Source organism: Crinia signifera, chromosome 5 (genome assembly GCF_055691185.1).
Source record: "Crinia signifera chromosome 5, ASM5569118v1, whole genome shotgun sequence".
Lineage (NCBI taxonomy): Eukaryota > Metazoa > Chordata > Amphibia > Anura > Myobatrachidae > Crinia > Crinia signifera.
The window spans coordinates 161160901-161180495 of NC_139221.1; the positions used below are offsets into that span (position 1 = coordinate 161160901).

General features: G+C 34.9%; 26 non-coding genes across 26 annotated transcripts; all 26 read right to left on the reverse strand.

The window, feature by feature from the left end:
- Window positions 1-830: 830 nt before the first annotated feature.
- On the reverse strand, window positions 831-903 carry TRNAR-CCU (transfer RNA arginine (anticodon CCU)). Its single transcript has one exon. It is a non-coding gene; the product is annotated as a tRNA-Arg (tRNA).
- Window positions 904-1032: 129 nt separating this feature from the next.
- Window positions 1033-1125, reverse strand: TRNAI-UAU (transfer RNA isoleucine (anticodon UAU)). Its single transcript is given in 2 exon segments — window positions 1033-1068; window positions 1088-1125. It is a non-coding gene; the product is annotated as a tRNA-Ile (tRNA).
- A 939-nt stretch (window positions 1126-2064) lies between these two features.
- On the reverse strand, window positions 2065-2137 carry TRNAR-CCU (transfer RNA arginine (anticodon CCU)). Its single transcript has one exon. It is a non-coding gene; the product is annotated as a tRNA-Arg (tRNA).
- Window positions 2138-2266: 129 nt separating this feature from the next.
- TRNAI-UAU (transfer RNA isoleucine (anticodon UAU)) lies at window positions 2267-2359 on the reverse strand. The gene is given in 2 exon segments: window positions 2267-2302; window positions 2322-2359. It is a non-coding gene; the product is annotated as a tRNA-Ile (tRNA).
- Window positions 2360-3842: 1483 nt separating this feature from the next.
- TRNAR-CCU (transfer RNA arginine (anticodon CCU)) lies at window positions 3843-3915 on the reverse strand. Its single transcript has one exon. It is a non-coding gene; the product is annotated as a tRNA-Arg (tRNA).
- A 129-nt stretch (window positions 3916-4044) lies between these two features.
- On the reverse strand, window positions 4045-4137 carry TRNAI-UAU (transfer RNA isoleucine (anticodon UAU)). The gene is given in 2 exon segments: window positions 4045-4080; window positions 4100-4137. It is a non-coding gene; the product is annotated as a tRNA-Ile (tRNA).
- Window positions 4138-5278: 1141 nt separating this feature from the next.
- TRNAI-UAU (transfer RNA isoleucine (anticodon UAU)) lies at window positions 5279-5371 on the reverse strand. Its single transcript is given in 2 exon segments — window positions 5279-5314; window positions 5334-5371. It is a non-coding gene; the product is annotated as a tRNA-Ile (tRNA).
- An 865-nt stretch (window positions 5372-6236) lies between these two features.
- TRNAR-CCU (transfer RNA arginine (anticodon CCU)) lies at window positions 6237-6309 on the reverse strand. Its single transcript has one exon. It is a non-coding gene; the product is annotated as a tRNA-Arg (tRNA).
- A 1161-nt stretch (window positions 6310-7470) lies between these two features.
- TRNAR-CCU (transfer RNA arginine (anticodon CCU)) lies at window positions 7471-7543 on the reverse strand. Its single transcript has one exon. It is a non-coding gene; the product is annotated as a tRNA-Arg (tRNA).
- Window positions 7544-7672: 129 nt separating this feature from the next.
- TRNAI-UAU (transfer RNA isoleucine (anticodon UAU)) lies at window positions 7673-7765 on the reverse strand. Its single transcript is given in 2 exon segments — window positions 7673-7708; window positions 7728-7765. It is a non-coding gene; the product is annotated as a tRNA-Ile (tRNA).
- Window positions 7766-8704: 939 nt separating this feature from the next.
- Window positions 8705-8777, reverse strand: TRNAR-CCU (transfer RNA arginine (anticodon CCU)). Its single transcript has one exon. It is a non-coding gene; the product is annotated as a tRNA-Arg (tRNA).
- A 129-nt stretch (window positions 8778-8906) lies between these two features.
- TRNAI-UAU (transfer RNA isoleucine (anticodon UAU)) lies at window positions 8907-8999 on the reverse strand. The gene is given in 2 exon segments: window positions 8907-8942; window positions 8962-8999. It is a non-coding gene; the product is annotated as a tRNA-Ile (tRNA).
- Window positions 9000-9938: 939 nt separating this feature from the next.
- Window positions 9939-10011, reverse strand: TRNAR-CCU (transfer RNA arginine (anticodon CCU)). The gene has a single exon. It is a non-coding gene; the product is annotated as a tRNA-Arg (tRNA).
- A 129-nt stretch (window positions 10012-10140) lies between these two features.
- TRNAI-UAU (transfer RNA isoleucine (anticodon UAU)) lies at window positions 10141-10233 on the reverse strand. Its single transcript is given in 2 exon segments — window positions 10141-10176; window positions 10196-10233. It is a non-coding gene; the product is annotated as a tRNA-Ile (tRNA).
- Window positions 10234-11374: 1141 nt separating this feature from the next.
- On the reverse strand, window positions 11375-11467 carry TRNAI-UAU (transfer RNA isoleucine (anticodon UAU)). Its single transcript is given in 2 exon segments — window positions 11375-11410; window positions 11430-11467. It is a non-coding gene; the product is annotated as a tRNA-Ile (tRNA).
- A 1007-nt stretch (window positions 11468-12474) lies between these two features.
- On the reverse strand, window positions 12475-12567 carry TRNAI-UAU (transfer RNA isoleucine (anticodon UAU)). Its single transcript is given in 2 exon segments — window positions 12475-12510; window positions 12530-12567. It is a non-coding gene; the product is annotated as a tRNA-Ile (tRNA).
- A 940-nt stretch (window positions 12568-13507) lies between these two features.
- TRNAR-CCU (transfer RNA arginine (anticodon CCU)) lies at window positions 13508-13580 on the reverse strand. Its single transcript has one exon. It is a non-coding gene; the product is annotated as a tRNA-Arg (tRNA).
- Window positions 13581-13709: 129 nt separating this feature from the next.
- On the reverse strand, window positions 13710-13802 carry TRNAI-UAU (transfer RNA isoleucine (anticodon UAU)). Its single transcript is given in 2 exon segments — window positions 13710-13745; window positions 13765-13802. It is a non-coding gene; the product is annotated as a tRNA-Ile (tRNA).
- Window positions 13803-14741: 939 nt separating this feature from the next.
- Window positions 14742-14814, reverse strand: TRNAR-CCU (transfer RNA arginine (anticodon CCU)). The gene has a single exon. It is a non-coding gene; the product is annotated as a tRNA-Arg (tRNA).
- A 129-nt stretch (window positions 14815-14943) lies between these two features.
- Window positions 14944-15036, reverse strand: TRNAI-UAU (transfer RNA isoleucine (anticodon UAU)). The gene is given in 2 exon segments: window positions 14944-14979; window positions 14999-15036. It is a non-coding gene; the product is annotated as a tRNA-Ile (tRNA).
- Window positions 15037-15975: 939 nt separating this feature from the next.
- On the reverse strand, window positions 15976-16048 carry TRNAR-CCU (transfer RNA arginine (anticodon CCU)). The gene has a single exon. It is a non-coding gene; the product is annotated as a tRNA-Arg (tRNA).
- Window positions 16049-16178: 130 nt separating this feature from the next.
- Window positions 16179-16271, reverse strand: TRNAI-UAU (transfer RNA isoleucine (anticodon UAU)). Its single transcript is given in 2 exon segments — window positions 16179-16214; window positions 16234-16271. It is a non-coding gene; the product is annotated as a tRNA-Ile (tRNA).
- A 939-nt stretch (window positions 16272-17210) lies between these two features.
- Window positions 17211-17283, reverse strand: TRNAR-CCU (transfer RNA arginine (anticodon CCU)). The gene has a single exon. It is a non-coding gene; the product is annotated as a tRNA-Arg (tRNA).
- A 129-nt stretch (window positions 17284-17412) lies between these two features.
- On the reverse strand, window positions 17413-17505 carry TRNAI-UAU (transfer RNA isoleucine (anticodon UAU)). The gene is given in 2 exon segments: window positions 17413-17448; window positions 17468-17505. It is a non-coding gene; the product is annotated as a tRNA-Ile (tRNA).
- Window positions 17506-18444: 939 nt separating this feature from the next.
- Window positions 18445-18517, reverse strand: TRNAR-CCU (transfer RNA arginine (anticodon CCU)). The gene has a single exon. It is a non-coding gene; the product is annotated as a tRNA-Arg (tRNA).
- Window positions 18518-18646: 129 nt separating this feature from the next.
- Window positions 18647-18739, reverse strand: TRNAI-UAU (transfer RNA isoleucine (anticodon UAU)). Its single transcript is given in 2 exon segments — window positions 18647-18682; window positions 18702-18739. It is a non-coding gene; the product is annotated as a tRNA-Ile (tRNA).
- Window positions 18740-19595: the final 856 nt, after the last annotated feature.

Here is a 19595-nt window from a genome sequence, read left to right on the forward strand (position 1 = left end):
GAATTCCACTATTTTACTGCATTCAATACTTCAATAAGGTACTTGATAGAAGTTAAATGCTCAGCAAAAAGAAATGATTTGTATCGCGCATTGGTGTTATTGGCAAGATTTATGTATTCGTAGGTGTAATTTGCTAAGAAAATTCATATCTAGGTTTTACTGTATCATTTTCTCAAAATTGGAAAATAATTCATTTAATTTTTTCTAAAATTATGTTAAGATAGTAGATATAAAATGTGGCATAAGGAAAACTGACACTAATGTGTCTTATAATGCACTATTTTAATATGTAAAGTCTTATATCATTATTGTAGTCTGATTAAAAGAATATGTTGTTTGTTGCAACTCTACCATCTACAATGACAGTAAGATGAGTGGCAGAAGAAATATGATAAAATCAAAAATACCATTCTTCCAACATGCAAGAAAGGACTTCAAGATTCCCATCAGCAATTGCCTTAGATAATGTCATATTTCAGCCACTCTGGTACTTATTTGCAAGACAAACTCTACAGAAATGTTGAGGTAAATGGAGATTTCTTGTAAGAACAAAATCACAAGCATTGAAAAAAGAATCATTTTTTGTGAAGACTAATGAGCAACAAAGGAATATGCATCCAAGATGGGTCTTTAAACCTTGGTCCTCAATTATAGAAAAACCTTTTAAGGACACTAATCCACAATGTTATCATGATAAATGTCATTTTGTAGCTACTGTGGCAACAATTAACAAGCACAACTCAACAGGACTGTTGTGCAAATCCAGCATCCAGGTGAAGCAAGGCTAAAAGAACCACCCCTAATGCTGAGATGGTTGATATAAATACAAACACCCCAGATGGGACTTGAACCCACAATCCCTGGCTTAGGAGGCCAGTGCCTTATCCATTAGGCCACTGGGGCTTACTGTTTGCTTAGCATTTCATGTTCTTGCTTTACTTTTTCATAATATCCTTACATATAAAAAATGTTCCGAGAGCAGAAGATGAATGACTGATGATATCATTAAAAGAAAAAAAAGCTAAATATTCCTGCTCCAGGTGAGGCTTGAACTCACAACCTCGGCATTGCTCAACAGATCCTGTCTTATAAGTACCGCGCGCTGACCGATTGCGCCACTGGAGCACACAGTATGCCCTGAAAATTTGGCCTTTCACTGATATATTTTACCATCAGTTAAAAATGTCAATACACTTATTGTCTCTGTCTCCCCATCTTGATTTAATTTATTTTTGAATTCCACTATTTTACTGCATTCAATACTTCAATAAGGTACTTGATAGAAGTTAAATGCTCAGCAAAAAGAAATGATTTGTATCGCGCATTGGTGTTATTGGCAAGATTTATGTATTCGTAGGTGTAATTTGCTAAGAAAATTCATATCTAGGTTTTACTGTATCATTTTCTCAAAATTGGAAAATAATTCATTTAATTTTTTCTAAAATTATGTTAAGATAGTAGATATAAAATGTGGCATAGGGAAAACTGACACTAATGTGTCTTATAATGCACTATTTTAATATGTAAAGTCTTATATCATTATTGTAGTCTGATTAAAAGAATATGTTGTTTGTTGCAACTCTACCATCTACAATGACAGTAAGATGAGTGGCAGAAGAAATATGATAAAATCAAAAATACCATTCTTCCAACATGCAAGAAAGGACTTCAAGATTCCCATCAGCAATTGCCTTAGATAATGTCATATTTCAGCCACTCTGGTACTTATTTGCAAGACAAACTCTACAGAAATGTTGAGGTAAATGGAGATTTCTTGTAAGAACAAAATCACAAGCATTGAAAAAAGAATCATTTTTTGTGAAGACTAATGAGCAACAAAGGAATATGCATCCAAGATGGGTCTTTAAACCTTGGTCCTCAATTATAGAAAAACCTTTTAAGGACACTAATCCACAATGTTATCATGATAAATGTCATTTTGTAGCTACTGTGGCAACAATTAACAAGCACAACTCAACAGGACTGTTGTGCAAATCCAGCATCCAGGTGAAGCAAGGCTAAAAGAACCACCCCTAATGCTGAGATGGTTGATATAAATACAAACACCCCAGATGGGACTTGAACCCACAATCCCTGGCTTAGGAGGCCAGTGCCTTATCCATTAGGCCACTGGGGCTTACTGTTTGCTTAGCATTTCATGTTCTTGCTTTACTTTTTCATAATATCCTTACATATAAAAAATGTTCCGAGAGCAGAAGATGAATGACTGATGATATCATTAAAAGAAAAAAAAGCTAAATATTCCTGCTCCAGGTGAGGCTTGAACTCACAACCTCGGCATTGCTCAACAGATACTGTCTTATAAGTACCGCGCGCTGACCGATTGCGCCACTAGAGCACACAGTATGCCCTGAAAATTTGGCCTTTCACTGATATATTTTACCATCAGTTAAAAATGTCAATACACTTATTGTCTCTGTCTCCCCATCTTGATTCAATTTATTTTTGAATTCCACTATTTTACTGCATTCAATACTTCAATAAGGTACTTGATAGAAGTTAAATGCTCAGCAAAAAGAAATGATTTGTATCGCGCATTGGTGTTATTGGCAAGATTTATGTATTTGTAGGTGTAATTTACTAAGAAAATTCATATCTAGGTTTTACTGTATCATTTTCTCAAAATTGGAAAATAATTCATTTAATTTTTTCTAAAATTATGTTAAGATAGTAGATATAAAATGTGGCATAAGGAAAACTGACACTAATGTGTCTTATAATGCACTATTTTAATATGTAAAGTCTTATATCATTATTGTAGTCTGATTAAAAGAATATGTTGTTTGTTGCAACTCTACCATCTACAATGACAGTAAGATGAGTGGCAGAAGAAATATGATAAAATCAAAAATACCATTCTTCCAACATGCAAGAAAGGACTTCAAGATTCCCATCAGCAATTGCCTTAGATAATGTCATATTTCAGCCACTCTGGTACTTATTTGCAAGACAAACTCTACAGAAATGTTGAGGTAAATGGAGATTTCTTGTAAGAACAAAATCACAAGCATTGAAAAAAGAATCATTTTTTGTGAAGACTAATGAGCAACAAAGGAATATGCATCCAAGATGGGTCTTTAAACCTTGGTCCTCAATTATAGAAAAACCTTTTAAGGACACTAATCCACAATGTTATCATGATAAATGTCATTTTGTAGCTACTGTGGCAACAATTAACAAGCACAACTCAACAGGACTGTTGTGCAAATCCAGCATCCAGGTGAAGCAAGGCTAAAAGAAAACTGACACTAATGTGTCTTATAATGCACTATTTTAATATGTAAAGTCTTATATCATTATTGTAGTCTGATTAAAAGAATATGTTGTTTGTTGCAACTCTACCATCTACAATGACAGTAAGATGAGTGGCAGAAGAAATATGATAAAATCAAAAATACCATTCTTCCAACATGCAAGAAAGGACTTCAAGATTCCCATCAGCAATTGCCTTAGATAATGTCATATTTCAGCCACTCTGGTACTTATTTGCAAGACAAACTCTACAGAAATGTTGAGGTAAATGGAGATTTCTTGTAAGAACAAAATCACAAGCATTGAAAAAAGAATCATTTTTTGTGAAGACTAATGAGCAACAAAGGAATATGCATCCAAGATGGGTCTTTAAACCTTGGTCCTCAATTATAGAAAAACCTTTTAAGGACACTAATCCACAATGTTATCATGATAAATGTCATTTTGTAGCTACTGTGGCAACAATTAACAAGCACAACTCAACAGGACTGTTGTGCAAATCCAGCATCCAGGTGAAGCAAGGCTAAAAGAACCACCCCTAATGCTGAGATGGTTGATATAAATACAAACACCCCAGATGGGACTTGAACCCACAATCCCTGGCTTAGGAGGCCAGTGCCTTATCCATTAGGCCACTGGGGCTTACTGTTTGCTTAGCATTTCATGTTCTTGCTTTACTTTTTCATAATATCCTTACATATAAAAAATGTTCCGAGAGCAGAAGATGAATGACTGATGATATCATTAAAAGAAAAAAAAGCTAAATATTCCTGCTCCAGGTGAGGCTTGAACTCACAACCTCGGCATTGCTCAACAGATACTGTCTTATAAGTACCGCGCGCTGACCGATTGCGCCACTGGAGCACACAGTATGCCCTGAAAATTTGGCCTTTCACTGATATATTTTACCATCAGTTAAAAATGTCAATACACTTATTGTCTCTGTCTCCCCATCTTGATTTAATTTCTTTTTGAATTCCACTATTTTACTGCATTCAATACTTCAATAAGGTACTTGATAGAAGTTAAATGCTCAGCAAAAAGAAATGATTTGTATCGCGCATTGGTGTTATTGGCAAGATTTATGTATTCGTAGGTGTAATTTGCTAAGAAAATTCATATCTAGGTTTTACTGTATCATTTTCTCAAAATTGGAAAATAATTCATTTAATTTTTTCTAAAATTATGTTAAGATAGTAGATATAAAATGTGGCATAAGGAAAACTGACACTAATGTGTCTTATAATGCACTATTTTAATATGTAAAGTCTTATATCATTATTGTAGTCTGATTAAAAGAATATGTTGTTTGTTGCAACTCTACCATCTACAATGACAGTAAGATGAGTGGCAGAAGAAATATGATAAAATCAAAAATACCATTCTTCCAACATGCAAGAAAGGACTTCAAGATTCCCATCAGCAATTGCCTTAGATAATGTCATATTTCAGCCACTCTGGTACTTATTTGCAAGACAAACTCTACAGAAATGTTGAGGTAAATGGAGATTTCTTGTAAGAACAAAATCACAAGCATTGAAAAAAGAATCATTTTTTGTGAAGACTAATGAGCAACAAAGGAATATGCATCCAAGATGGGTCTTTAAACCTTGGTCCTCAATTATAGAAAAACCTTTTAAGGACACTAATCCACAATGTTATCATGATAAATGTCATTTTGTAGCTACTGTGGCAACAATTAACAAGCACAACTCAACAGGACTGTTGTGCAAATCCAGCATCCAGGTGAAGCAAGGCAAAAAGAACCACCCCTAATGCTGAGATGGTTGATATAAATACAAACACCCCAGATGGGACTTGAACCAACAATCCCTGGCTTAGGAGGCCAGTGCCTTATCCATTAGGCCACTAGGGCTTACTGTTTGCTTAGCATTTCATGTTCTTTCTTTACTTTTTCATAATATCCTTACATATAAAAAATGTTCCGAGAGCAGAAGATGAATGACTGATGATATCATTAAAAGAAAAAAAAGCTAAATATTCCTGCTCCAGGTGAGGCTTGAACTCACAACCTCGGCATTGCTCAACAGATACTGTCTTATAAGTACCGCGCGCTGACCGATTGCGCCACTGGAGCACACAGTATGCCCTGAAAATTTGGCCTTTCACTGATATATTTTACCATCAGTTAAAAATGTCAATACACTTATTGTCTCTGTCTCCCCATCTTGATTTAATTTCTTTTTGAATTCCACTATTTTACTGCATTCAATACTTCAATAAGGTACTTGACAGAAGTTAAATGCTCAGCATAAAGAAATGATTTGTATCGCGCATTGGTGTTATTGGCTAGATTTATGTATTCGTAGGTGTAATTTGCTAAGAAAATTCATATCTAGGTTTTACTGTATCATTTTCTCAAAATTGGAAAATAATTCATTTAATTTTTTCTAAAATTATGTTAAGATAGTAGATATAAAATGTGGCATAAGGAAAACTGACACTAATGTGTCTTATAATGCACTATTTTAATATGTAAAGTCTTATATCATTATTGTAGTCTGATTAAAAGAATATGTTGTTTGTTGCAACTCTACCATCTACAATGACAGTAAGATGAGTGGCAGAAGAAATATGATAAAATCAAAAATACCATTCTTCCAACATGCAAGAAAGGACTTCAAGATTCCCATCAGCAATTGCCTTAGATAATGTCATATTTCAGCCACTCTGGTACTTATTTGCAAGACAAACTCTACAGAAATGTTGAGGTAAATGGAGATTTCTTGTAAGAACAAAATCACAAGCATTGAAAAAAGAATCATTTATTGTGAAGACTAATGAGCAACAAAGGAATATGCATCCAAAAATGTCATTTTGTAGCTACTGTGGCAACAATTAACAAGCACAACTCAACAGGACTGTTGTGCAAATCCAGCATCCAGGTGAAGCAAGGCTAAAAGAACCACCCCTAATGCTGAGATGGTTGATATAAATACAAACACCCCAGATGGGACTTGAACCCACAATCCCTGGCTTAGGAGGCCAGTGCCTTATCCATTAGGCCACTGGGGCTTACTGTTTGCTTAGCATTTCATGTTCTTGCTTTACTTTTTCATAATATCCTTACATATAAAAAATGTTCCGAGAGCAGAAGATGAATGACTGATGATATCATTAAAAGAAAAAAAAGCTAAATATTCCTGCTCTAGGTGAGGCTTGAACTCACAAATTCGGCATTGCTCAACAGATACTGTCTTATAAGTACCGCGCACTGACCGATTGCGCCACTGGAGCACACAGTATGCCCTGAAAATTTGGCCTTTCACTGATATATTTTACCATCAGTTAAAAATGTCAATACACTTATTGTCTCTGTCTCCCCATCTTGATTTAATTTATTTTTTAATTCCACTATTTTACTGCATTCAATACTTCAATAAGGTACTTGACAGAAGTTAAATGCTCAGCATAAAGAAATGATTTGTATCGCGCATTGGTGTTATTGGCAAGATTTATGTATTCGTAGGTGTAATTTGCTAAGAAAATTCATATCTAGGTTTTACTGTATCATTTTCTCAAAATTGGAAAATAATTCATTTAATTTTTTCTAAAATTATGTTAAGATAGTAGATATAAAATGTGGCATAAGGAAAACTGACACTAATGTGTCTTATAATGCACTATTTTAATATGTAAAGTCTTATATCATTATTGTAGTCTGATTAAAAGAATATGTTGTTTGTTGCAACTCTACCATCTACAATGACAGTAAGATGAGTGGCAGAAGAAATATGATAAAATCAAAAATACCATTCTTCCAACATGCAAGAAAGGACTTCAAGATTCCCATCAGCAATTGCCTTAGATAATGTCATATTTCAGCCACTCTGGTACTTATTTGCAAGACAAACTCTACAGAAATGTTGAGGTAAATGGAGATTTCTTGTAAGAACAAAATCACAAGCATTGAAAAAAGAATCATTTTTTGTGAAGACTAATGAGCAACAAAGGAATATGCATCCAAGATGGGTCTTTAAACCTTGGTCCTCAATTATAGAAAAACCTTTTAAGGACACTAATCCACAATGTTATCATGATAAATGTCATTTTGTAGCTACTGTGGCAACAATTAACAAGCACAACTCAACAGGACTGTTGTGCAAATCCAGCATCCAGGTGAAGCAAGGCTAAAAGAACCACCCCTAATGCTGAGATGGTTGATATAAATACAAACACCCCAGATGGGACTTGAACCCACAATCCCTGGCTTAGGAGGCCAGTGCCTTATCCATTAGGCCACTGGGGCTTACTGTTTGCTTAGCATTTCATGTTCTTGCTTTACTTTTTCATAATATCCTTACATATAAAAAATGTTCCGAGAGCAGAAGATGAATGACTGATGATATCATTAAAAGAAAAAAAAGCTAAATATTCCTGCTCCAGGTGAGGCTTGAACTCACAACCTCGGCATTGCTCAACAGATACTGTCTTATAAGTACCGTGCGCTGACCGATTGCGCCACTGGAGCACACAGTATGCCCTGAAAATTTGGCCTTTCACTGATATATTTTACCATCAGTTAAAAATGTCAATACACTTATTGTCTCTGTCTCCCCATCTTGATTTAATTTCTTTTTGAATTCCACTATTTTACTGCATTCAATACTTCAATAAGGTACTTGACAGAAGTTAAATGCTCAGCATAAAGAAATGATTTGTATCGCGCATTGGTGTTATTGGCTAGATTTATGTATTCGTAGGTGTAATTTGCTAAGAAAATTCATATCTAGGTTTTACTGTATCATTTTCTCAAAATTGGAAAATAATTCATTTAATTTTTTCTAAAATTATGTTAAGATAGTAGATATAAAATGTGGCATAAGGAAAACTGACACTAATGTGTCTTATAATGCACTATTTTAATATGTAAAGTCTTATATCATTATTGTAGTCTGATTAAAAGAATATGTTGTTTGTTGCAACTCTACCATCTACAATGACAGTAAGATGAGTGGCAGAAGAAATATGATAAAATCAAAAATACCATTCTTCCAACATGCAAGAAAGGACTTCAAGATTCCCATCAGCAATTGCCTTAGATAATGTCATATTTCAGCCACTCTGGTACTTATTTGCAAGACAAACTCTACAGAAATGTTGAGGTAAATGGAGATTTCTTGTAAGAACAAAATCACAAGCATTGAAAAAAGAATCATTTTTTGTGAAGACTTATGAGCAACAAAGGAATATGCATCCAAGATGGGTCTTTAAACCTTGGTCCTCAATTATAGAAAAACCTTTTAAGGACACTAATCCACAATGTTATCATGATAAATGTCATTTTGTAGCTACTGTGGCAACAATTAACAAGCACAACTCAACAGGACTGTTGTGCAAATCCAGCATCCAGGTGAAGCAAGGCTAAAAGAACCACCCCTAATGCTGAGATGGTTGATATAAATACAAACACCCCAGATGGGACTTGAACCCACAATCCCTGGCTTAGGAGGCCAGTGCCTTATCCATTAGGCCACTGGGGCTTACTGTTTGCTTAGCATTTCATGTTCCTGCTTTACTTTTTCATAATATCCTTACATATAAAAAATGTTCCGAGAGCAGAAGATGAATGACTGATGATATCATTAAAAGAAAAAAAAGCTAAATATTCCTGCTCCAGGTGAGGCTTGAACTCACAACCTCGGCATTGCTCAACAGATACTGTCTTATAAGTACCGCGCGCTGACCAATTGCGCCACTGGAGCACACAGTATGCCCTTAAAATTTGGCCTTTCACTGATATATTTTACCATCAGTTAAAAATGTCAATACACTTATTGTCTCTGTCTCCCCATCTTGATTTAATTTCTTTTTGAATTCCACTATTTTACTGCATTCAATACTTCAATAAGGTACTTGATAGAAGTTAAATGCTCAGCATAAAGAAATGATTTGTATCGCGCATTGGTGTTATTGGCTAGATTTATGTATTCGTAGGTGTAATTTGCTAAGAAAATTCATATCTAGGTTTTACTGTATCATTTTCTCAAAATTGGAAAATAATTCATTTAATTTTTTCTAAAATTATGTTAAGATAGTAGATATAAAATGTGGCATAAGGAAAACTGACACTAATGTGTCTTATAATGCACTATTTTAATATGTAAAGTCTTATATCATTATTGTAGTCTGATTAAAAGAATATGTTGTTTGTTGCAACTCTACCATCTACAATGACAGTAAGATGAGTGGCAGAAGAAATATGATAAAATCAAAAATACCATTCTTCCAACATGCAAGAAAGGACTTCAAGATTCCCATCAGCAATTGCCTTAGATAATGTCATATTTCAGCCACTCTGGTACTTATTTGCAAGACAAACTCTACAGAAATGTTGAGGTAAATGGAGATTTCTTGTAAGAACAAAATCACAAGCATTGAAAAAAGAATCATTTTTTGTGAAGACTAATGAGCAACAAAGGAATATGCATCCAAGATGGGTCTTTAAACCTTGGTCCTCAATTATAGAAAAACCTTTTAAGGACACTAATCCACAATGTTATCATGATAAATGTCATTTTGTAGCTACTGTGGCAACAATTAACAAGCACAACTCAACAGGACTGTTGTGCAAATCCAGCATCCAGGTGAAGCAAGGCTAAAAGAACCACCCCTAATGCTGAGATGGTTGATATAAATACAAACACCCCAGATGGGACTTGAACCCACAATCCCTGGCTTAGGAGGCCAGTGCCTTATCCATTAGGCCACTGGGGCTTACTGTTTGCTTAGCATTTCATGTTCCTGCTTTACTTTTTCATAATATCCTTACATATAAAAAATGTTCCGAGAGCAGAAGATGAATGACTGATGATATCATTAAAAGAAAAAAAAGCTAAATATTCCTGCTCCAGGTGAGGCTTGAACTCACAACCTCGGCATTGCTCAACAGATACTGTCTTATAAGTACCGCGCGCTGACCGATTGCGCCACTGGAGCACACAGTATGCCCTGAAAATTTGGCCTTTCACTGATATATTTTACCATCAGTTAAAAATGTCAATACACTTATTGTCTCTGTCTCCCCATCTTGATTTAATTTATTTTTGAATTCCACTATTTTACTGCATTCAATACTTCAATAAGGTACTTGATAGAAGTTAAATGCTCAGCAAAAAGAAATGATTTGTATCGCGCATTGGTGTTATTGGCAAGATTTATGTATTCGTAGGTGTAATTTGCTAAGAAAATTCATATCTAGGTTTTACTGTATCATTTTCTCAAAATTGGAAAATAATTCATTTAATTTTTTCTAAAATTATGTTAAGATAGTAGATATAAAATGTGGCATAAGGAAAACTGACACTAATGTGTCTTATAATGCACTATTTTAATATGTAAAGTCTTATATCATTATTGTAGTCTGATTAAAAGAATATGTTGTTTGTTGCAACTCTACCATCTACAATGACAGTAAGATGAGTGGCAGAAGAAATATGATAAAATCAAAAATACCATTCTTCCAACATGCAAGAAAGGACTTCAAGATTCCCATCAGCAATTGCCTTAGATAATGTCATATTTCAGCCACTCTGGTACTTATTTGCAAGACAAACTCTACAGAAATGTTGAGGTAAATGGAGATTTCTTGTAAGAACAAAATCACAAGCATTGAAAAAATAATCATTTTTTGTGAAGACTAATGAGCAACAAAGGAATATGCATCCAAGATGGGTCTTTAAACCTTGGTCCTCAATTATAGAAAAACCTTTTAAGGACACTAATCCACAATGTTATCATGATAAATGTCATTTTGTAGCTACTGTGGCAACAATTAACAAGCACAACTCAACAGGACTGTTGTGCAAATCCAGCATCCAGGTGAAGCAAGGCTAAAAGAACCACCCCTAATGCTGAGATGGTTGATATAAATACAAACACCCCAGATGGGACTTGAACCAGCAATCCCTGGCTTAGGAGGCCAGTGCCTTATCCATTAGGCCACTGGGGCTTACTGTTTGCTTAGCATTTCATTTTCTTGCTTTACTTTTTCATAATATCCTTACATATAAAAAATGTTCCGAGAGCAGAAGATGAATGACTGATGATATCATTAAAAGAAAAAAAAGCTAAATATTCCTGCTCCAGGTGAGGCTTGAACTCACAACCTCGGCATTGCTCAACAGATACTGTCTTATAAGTACCGCGCGCTGACCGATTGCGCCACTGGAGCACACAGTATGCCCTGAAAATTTGGCCTTTCACTGATATATTTTACCATCAGTTAAAAATGTCAATACACTTATTGTCTCTGTCTCCCCATCTTGATTTAATTTATTTTTGAATTCCACTATTTTACTGCATTCAATACTTCAATAAGGTACTTGATAGAAGTTAAATGCTCAGCAAAAAGAAATGATTTGTATCGCGCATTGGTGTTATTGGCAAGATTTATGTATTCGTAGGTGTAATTTGCTAAGAAAATTCATATCTAGGTTTTACTGTATCATTTTCTCAAAATTGGAAAATAATTCATTTAATTTTTTCTAAAATTATGTTAAGATAGTAGATATAAAATGTGGCATAAGGAAAACTGACACTAATGTGTCTTATAATGCACTATTTTAATATGTAAAGTCTTATATTATTATTGTAGTCTGATTAAAAGAATATGTTGTTTGTTGCAACTCTACCATCTACAATGACAGTAAGATGAGTGGCAGAAGAAATATGATAAAATCAAAAATACCATTCTTCCAACATGCAAGAAAGGACTTCAAGATTCCCATCAGCAATTGCCTTAGATAATGTCATATTTCAGCCACTCTGGTACTTATTTGCAAGACAAACTCTACAGAAATGTTGAGGTAAATGGAGATTTCTTGTAAGAACAAAATCACAAGCATTGAAAAAAGAATCATTTTTTGTGAAGACTAATGAGCAACAAAGGAATATGCATCCAAGATGGGTCTTTAAACCTTGGTCCTCAATTATAGAAAAACCTTTTAAGGACACTAATCCACAATGTTATCATGATAAATGTCATTTTGTAGCTACTGTGGCAATCCCAGGCTTAGGAGGCCAGTGCCTTATCCATTAGGCCACTGGGGCTTACTGTTTGCTTAGCATTTCATGTTCTTGCTTTACTTTTTCATAATATCCTTACATATAAAAAATGTTCCGAGAGCAGAAGATGAATGACTGATGATATCATTAAAAGAAAAAAAAGCTAAATATTCCTGCTCCAGGTGAGGCTTGAACTCACAACCTCGGCATTGCTCAACAGATACTGTCTTATAAGTACCGCGCGCTGACCGATTGCGCCACTGGAGCACACAGTATGCCCTGAAAATTTGGCCTTTCACTGATATATTTTACCATCAGTTAAAAATGTCAATACACTTATTGTCTCTGTCTCCCCATCTTGATTTAATTTCTTTTTGAATTCCACTATTTTACTGCATTCAATACTTCAATAAGGTACTTGACAGAAGTTAAATGCTCAGCATAAAGAAATGATTTGTATCGCGCATTGGTGTTATTGGCTAGATTTATGTATTCGTAGGTGTAATTTGCTAAGAAAATTCATATCTAGGTTTTACTGTATCATTTTCTCAAAATTGGAAAATAATTCATTTAATTTTTTCTAAAATTATGTTAAGATAGTAGATATAAAATGTGGCATAAGGAAAACTGACACTAATGTGTCTTATAATGCACTATTTTAATATGTAAAGTCTTATATCATTATTGTAGTCTGATTAAAAGAATATGTTGTTTGTTGCAACTCTACCATCTACAATGACAGTAAGATGAGTGGCAGAAGAAATATGATAAAATCAAAAATACCATTCTTCCAACATGCAAGAAAGGACTTCAAGATTCCCATCAGCAATTGCCTTAGATAATGTCATATTTCAGCCACTCTGGTACTTATTTGCAAGACAAACTCTACAGAAATGTTGAGGTAAATGGAGATTTCTTGTAAGAACAAAATCACAAGCATTGAAAAAAGAATCATTTTTTTGTGAAGACTAATGAGCAACAAAGGAATATGCATCCAAGATGGGTCTTTAAACCTTGGTCCTCAATTATAGAAAAAAGTTTTAAGGACACTAATCCACAATGTTATCATGATAAATGTCATTTTGTAGCTACTGTGGCAACAATTAACAAGCACAACTCAACAGGACTGTTGTGCAAATCCAGCATCCAGGTGAAGCAAGGCTAAAAAAACCACCCCTAATGCTGAGATGGTTGATATAAATACAAACACCCCAGATGGGACTTGAACCCACAATCCCTGGCTTAGGAGGCCAGTGCCTTATCCATTAGGCCACTGGGGCTTACTGTTTGCTTAGCATTTCATGTTCTTGCTTTACTTTTTCATAATATCCTTACATATAAAAAATGTTCCGAGAGCAGAAGATGAATGACTGATGATATCATTAAAAGAAAAAAAAGCTAAATATTCCTGCTCCAGGTGAGGCTTGAACTCACAACCTCGGCATTGCTCAACAGATACTGTCTTATAAGTACCGCGCGCTGACCGATTGCGCCACTGGAGCACACAGTATGCCCTGAAAATTTGGCCTTTCACTGATATATTTTACCATCAGTTAAAAATGTCAATACACTTATTGTCTCTGTCTCCCCATCTTGATTTAATTTCTTTTTGAATTTCACTATTTTACTGCATTCAATACTTCAATAAGGTACTTGACAGAAGTTAAATGCTCAGCATAAAGAAATTATTTGTATCGCGCATTGGTGTTATTGGCTAGATTTATGTATTCGTAGGTGTAATTTGCTAAGAAAATTCATATCTAGGTTTTACTGTATCATTTTCTCAAAATTGGAAAATAATTCATTTAATTTTTTCTAAAATTATGTTAAGATAGTAGATATAAAATGTGGCATAAGGAAAACTGACACTAATGTGTCTTATAATGCACTATTTTAATATGTAAAGTCTTATATCATTATTGTAGTCTGATTAAAAGAATATGTTGTTTGTTGCAACTCTACCATCTACAATGACAGTAAGATGAGTGGCAGAAGAAATATGATAAAATCAAAAATACCATTCTTCCAACATGCAAGAAAGGACTTCAAGATTCCCATCAGCAATTGCCTTAGATAATGTCATATTTCAGCCACTCTGGTACTTATTTGCAAGACAAACTCTACAGAAATGTTGAGGTAAATGGAGATTTCTTGTAAGAACAAAATCACAAGCATTGAAAAAAGAATCATTTTTTGTGAAGACTAATGAGCAACAAAGGAATATGCATCCAAGATGGGTCTTTAAACCTTGGTCCTCAATTATAGAAAAACCTTTTAAGGACACTAATCCACAATGTTATCATGATAAATGTCATTTTGTAGCTACTGTGGCAACAATTAACAAGCACAACTCAACAGGACTGTTGTGCAAATCCAGCATCCAGGTGAAGCAAGGCTAAAAGAACCACCCCTAATGCTGAGATGGTTGATATAAATACAAACACCCCAGATGGGACTTGAACCCACAATCCCTGGCTTAGGAGGCCAGTGCCTTATCCATTAGGCCACTGGGGCTTACTGTTTGCTTAGCATTTCATGTTCTTGCTTTACTTTTTCATAATATCCTTACATATAAAAAATGTTCCGAGAGCAGAAGATGAATGACTGATGATATCATTAAAAGAAAAAAAAGCTAAATATTCCTGCTCCAGGTGAGGCTTGAACTCAAAACCTCGGCATTGCTCAACAGATACTGTCTTATAAGTACCGCGCGCTGACCAATTGCGCCACTGGAGCACACAGTATGCCCTGAAAATTTGGCCTTTCACTGATATATTTTACCATCAGTTAAAAATGTCAATACACTTATTGTCTCTGTCTCCCCATCTTGATTTAATTTATTTTTGAATTCCACTATTTTACTGCATTCAATACTTCAATAAGGTACTTGATAGAAGTTAAATGCTCAGCAAAAAGAAATGATTTGTATCGCGCATTGGTGTTATTGGCAAGATTTATGTATTCGTAGGTGTAATTTGCTAAGAAAATTCATATCTAGGTTTTACTGTATCATTTTCTCAAAATTGGAAAATAATTCATTTAATTTTTTCTAAAATTATGTTAAGATAGTAGATATAAAATGTGGCATAAGGAAAACTGACACTAATGTGTCTTATAATGCACTATTTTAATATGTAAAGTCTTATATCATTATTGTAGTCTGATTAAAAGAATATGTTGTTTGTTGCAACTCTACCATCTACAATGACAGTAAGATGAGTGGCAGAAGAAATATGATAAAATCAAAAATACCATTCTTCCAACATGCAAGAAAGGACTTCAAGATTCCCATCAGCAATTGCCTTAGATAATGTCATATTTCAGCCACTCTGGTACTTATTTGCAAGACAAACTCTACAGAAATGTTGAGGTAAATGGAGATTTCTTGTAAGAACAAAATCACAAGCATTGAAAAAAGAATCATTTTTTGTGAAGACTAATGAGCAACAAAGGAATATGCATCCAAGATGGGTCTTTAAACCTTGGTCCTCAATTATAGAAAAACCTTTTAAGGACACTAATCCACAATGTTATCATGATAAATGTCATTTTGTAGCTACTGTGGCAACAATTAACAAGCACAACTCAACAGGACTGTTGTGCAAATCCAGCATCCAGGTGAAGCAAGGCTAAAAGAACCACCCCTAATGCTGAGATGGTTGATATAAATACAAACACCCCAGATGGGACTTGAACCCACAATCCCTGGCTTAGGAGGCCAGTGCCTTATCCATTAGGCCACTGGGGCTTACTGTTTGCTTAGCATTTCATGTTCTTGCTTTACTTTTTCATAATATCCTTACATATAAAAAATGTTCCGAGAGCAGAAGATGAATGACTGATGATATCATTAAAAGAAAAAAAAAGCTAAATATTCCTGCTCCAGGTGAGGCTTGAACTCACAACCTCGGCATTGCTCAACAGATACTGTCTTATAAGTACCGCGCGCTGACCGATTGCGCCACTGGAGCACACAGTATGCCCTGAAAATTTGGCCTTTCACTGATATATTTTACCATCAGTTAAAAATGTCAATACACTTATTGTCTCTGTCTCCCCATCTTGATTTAATTTCTTTTTGAATTCCACTATTTTACTGCATTCAATACTTCAATAAGGTACTTGACAGAAGTTAAATGCTCAGCATAAAGAAATGATTTGTATCGCGCATTGGTGTTATTGGCTAGATTTATGTATTCGTAGGTGTAATTTGCTAAGAAAATTCATATCTAGGTTTTACTGTATCATTTTCTCAAAATTGGAAAATAATTCATTTAATTTTTTCTAAAATTATGTTAAGATAGTAGATATAAAATGTGGCATAAGGAAAACTGACACTAATGTGTCTTATAATGCACTATTTTAATATGTAAAGTCTTATATCATTATTGTAGTCTGATTAAAAGAATATGTTGTTTGTTGCAACTCTACCATCTACAATGACAGTAAGATGAGTGGCAGAAGAAATATGATAAAATCAAAAATACCATTCTTCCAACATGCAAGAAAGGACTTCAAGATTCCCATCAGCAATTGCCTTAGATAATGTCATATTTCAGCCACTCTGGTACTTATTTGCAAGACAAACTCTACAGAAATGTTGAGGTAAATGGAGATTTCTTGTAAGAACAAAATCACAAGCATTGAAAAAAGAATCATTTTTTGTGAAGACTAATGAGCAACAAAGGAATATGCATCCAAGATGGGTCTTTAAACCTTGGTCCTCAATTATAGAAAAACCTTTTAAGGACACTAATCCACAATGTTATCATGATAAATGTCATTTTGTAGCTACTGTGGCAACAATTAACAAGCACAACTCAACAGGACTGTTGTGCAAATCCAGCATCCAGGTGAAGCAAGGCTAAAAGAACCACCCCTAATGCTGAGATGGTTGATATAAATACAAACACCCCAGATGGGACTTGAACCCACAATCCCTGGCTTAGGAGGCCAGTGCCTTATCCATTAGGCCACTGGGGCTTACTGTTTGCTTAGCATTTCATGTTCTTGCTTTACTTTTTCATAATATCCTTACATATAAAAAATGTTCCGAGAGCAGAAGATGAATGACTGATGATATCATTAAAAGAAAAAAAAGCTAAATATTCCTGCTCCAGGTGAGGCTTGAACTCACAACCTCGGCATTGCTCAACAGATACTGTCTTATAAGTACCGCGCGCTGACCGATTGCGCCACTGGAGCACACAGTATGCCCTGAAAATTTGGCCTTTCACTGATATATTTTACCATCAGTTAAAAATGTCAATACACTTATTGTCTCTGTCTCCCCATCTTGATTTAATTTATTTTTGAATTCCACTATTTTACTGCATTCAATACTTCAATAAGGTACTTGATAGAAGTTAAATGCTCAGCAAAAAGAAATGATTTGTATCGCGCATTGGTGTTATTGGCAAGATTTATGTATTCGTAGGTGTAATTTGCTAAGAAAATTCATATCTAGGTTTTACTGTATCATTTTCTCAAAATTGGAAAATAATTCATTTAATTTTTTCTAAAATTATGTTAAGATAGTAGATATAAAATGTGGCATAAGGAAAACTGACACTAATGTGTCTTATAATGCACTATTTTAATATGTAAAGTCTTATATCATTATTGTAGTCTGATTAAAAGAATATGTTGTTTGTTGCAACTCTACCATCTACAATGACAGTAAGATGAGTGGCAGAAGAAATATGATAAAATCAAAAATACCATTCTTCCAACATGCAAGAAAGGACTTCAAGATTCCCATCAGCAATTGCCTTAGATAATTTCATATTTCAGCCACTCTGGTACTTATTTGCAAGACAAACTCTACAGAAATGTTGAGGTAAATGGAGATTTCTTGTAAGAACAAAATCACAAGCATTGAAAAAAGAATCATTTTTTGTGAAGACTAATGAGCAACAAAGGAATATGCATCCAAGATGGGTCTTTAAACCTTGGTCCTCAATTATAGAAAAACCTTTTAAGGACACTAATCCACAATGTTATCATGATAAATGTCATTTTGTAGCTACTGTGGCAACAATTAACAAGCACAACTCAACAGGACTGTTGTGCAAATCCAGCTTCCAGGTGAAGCAAGGCTAAAAGAACCACCCCTAATGCTGAGATGGTTGATATAAATACAAACACCCCAGATGGGACTTGAACCCACAATCCCTGGCTTAGGAGGCCAGTGCCTTATCCATTAGGCCACTGGGGCTTACTGTTTGCTTAGCATTTCATGTTCTTGCTTTACTTTTTCATAATATCCTTACATATAAAAAATGTTCCGAGAGCAGAAGATGAATGACTGATGATATCATTAAAAGAAAAAAAAGCTAAATATTCCTGCTCCAGGTGAGGCTTGAACTCACAACCTCGGCATTGCTCAACAGATACTGTCTTATAAGTACCGCGCGCTGACCGATTGCGCCACTGGAGCACACAGTATGCCCTGAAAATTTGGCCTTTCACTGATATATTTTACCATCAGTTAAAAATGTCTCGAGGGAGACTGGACGGATTGTGGAGGACGTCTTACCTATTGCAGTGTTTGGATCCTGTTGGTACCCGGGCCACCTGGTGACTATACACATGCGCTAATTGAACTATACTTGTATGGTTCACACTATAGCTGGTAATTCCCTGCATATATCTTTCCAATCTGTACTTGCTTCTTGGATTTTATTGTGTGCAGACATTTGTTTTTATTTGTCATTACTATTCTACTAATGTACTTATATGTTGTGTAATTAAATTACTGGTATACACTATGTGGACTCTATATTCTCTCCACATGTACACCTGAATGTGAGCGGAAGAGAATCAGTGTATTGCCGGTGCATCACAAGCACAACAAGGGAAGTTGTTTCTTCTTTTTTTATATATCTAGCGCTGGTGGAGGTTGATCCCATTCCTTTCCATACACTATTGCTTTTCTGGGTGTCAGAGAAACACCCTAGGGATAGAACCACCCCTGCAGCTGGTGCGCACTTGAGACATCTACTCTTTCTTTCAATATTGCCTAGATTTGTTTTCTCTATAGAGTGTATTGTTTTAGTGCAGCAACATGTTTAAACATAAAGACCATAGACGCTCCATGCTTGAGAAACTTTTTGGGAATGGAGGGGAACATATAGAGCTCCTAGACGAAAGTCTAGAGGGAGTAATGAAAAAACTAGAGCAGGTCCTCCTAAAAGAAAATAAAATATGGTGGGAGACAGTAACAATAGAGCAATACATTGCCCACCAACTGATACCCAAAGGCCTAAAAATTAAAAAGGAAGCATCATTTAGCT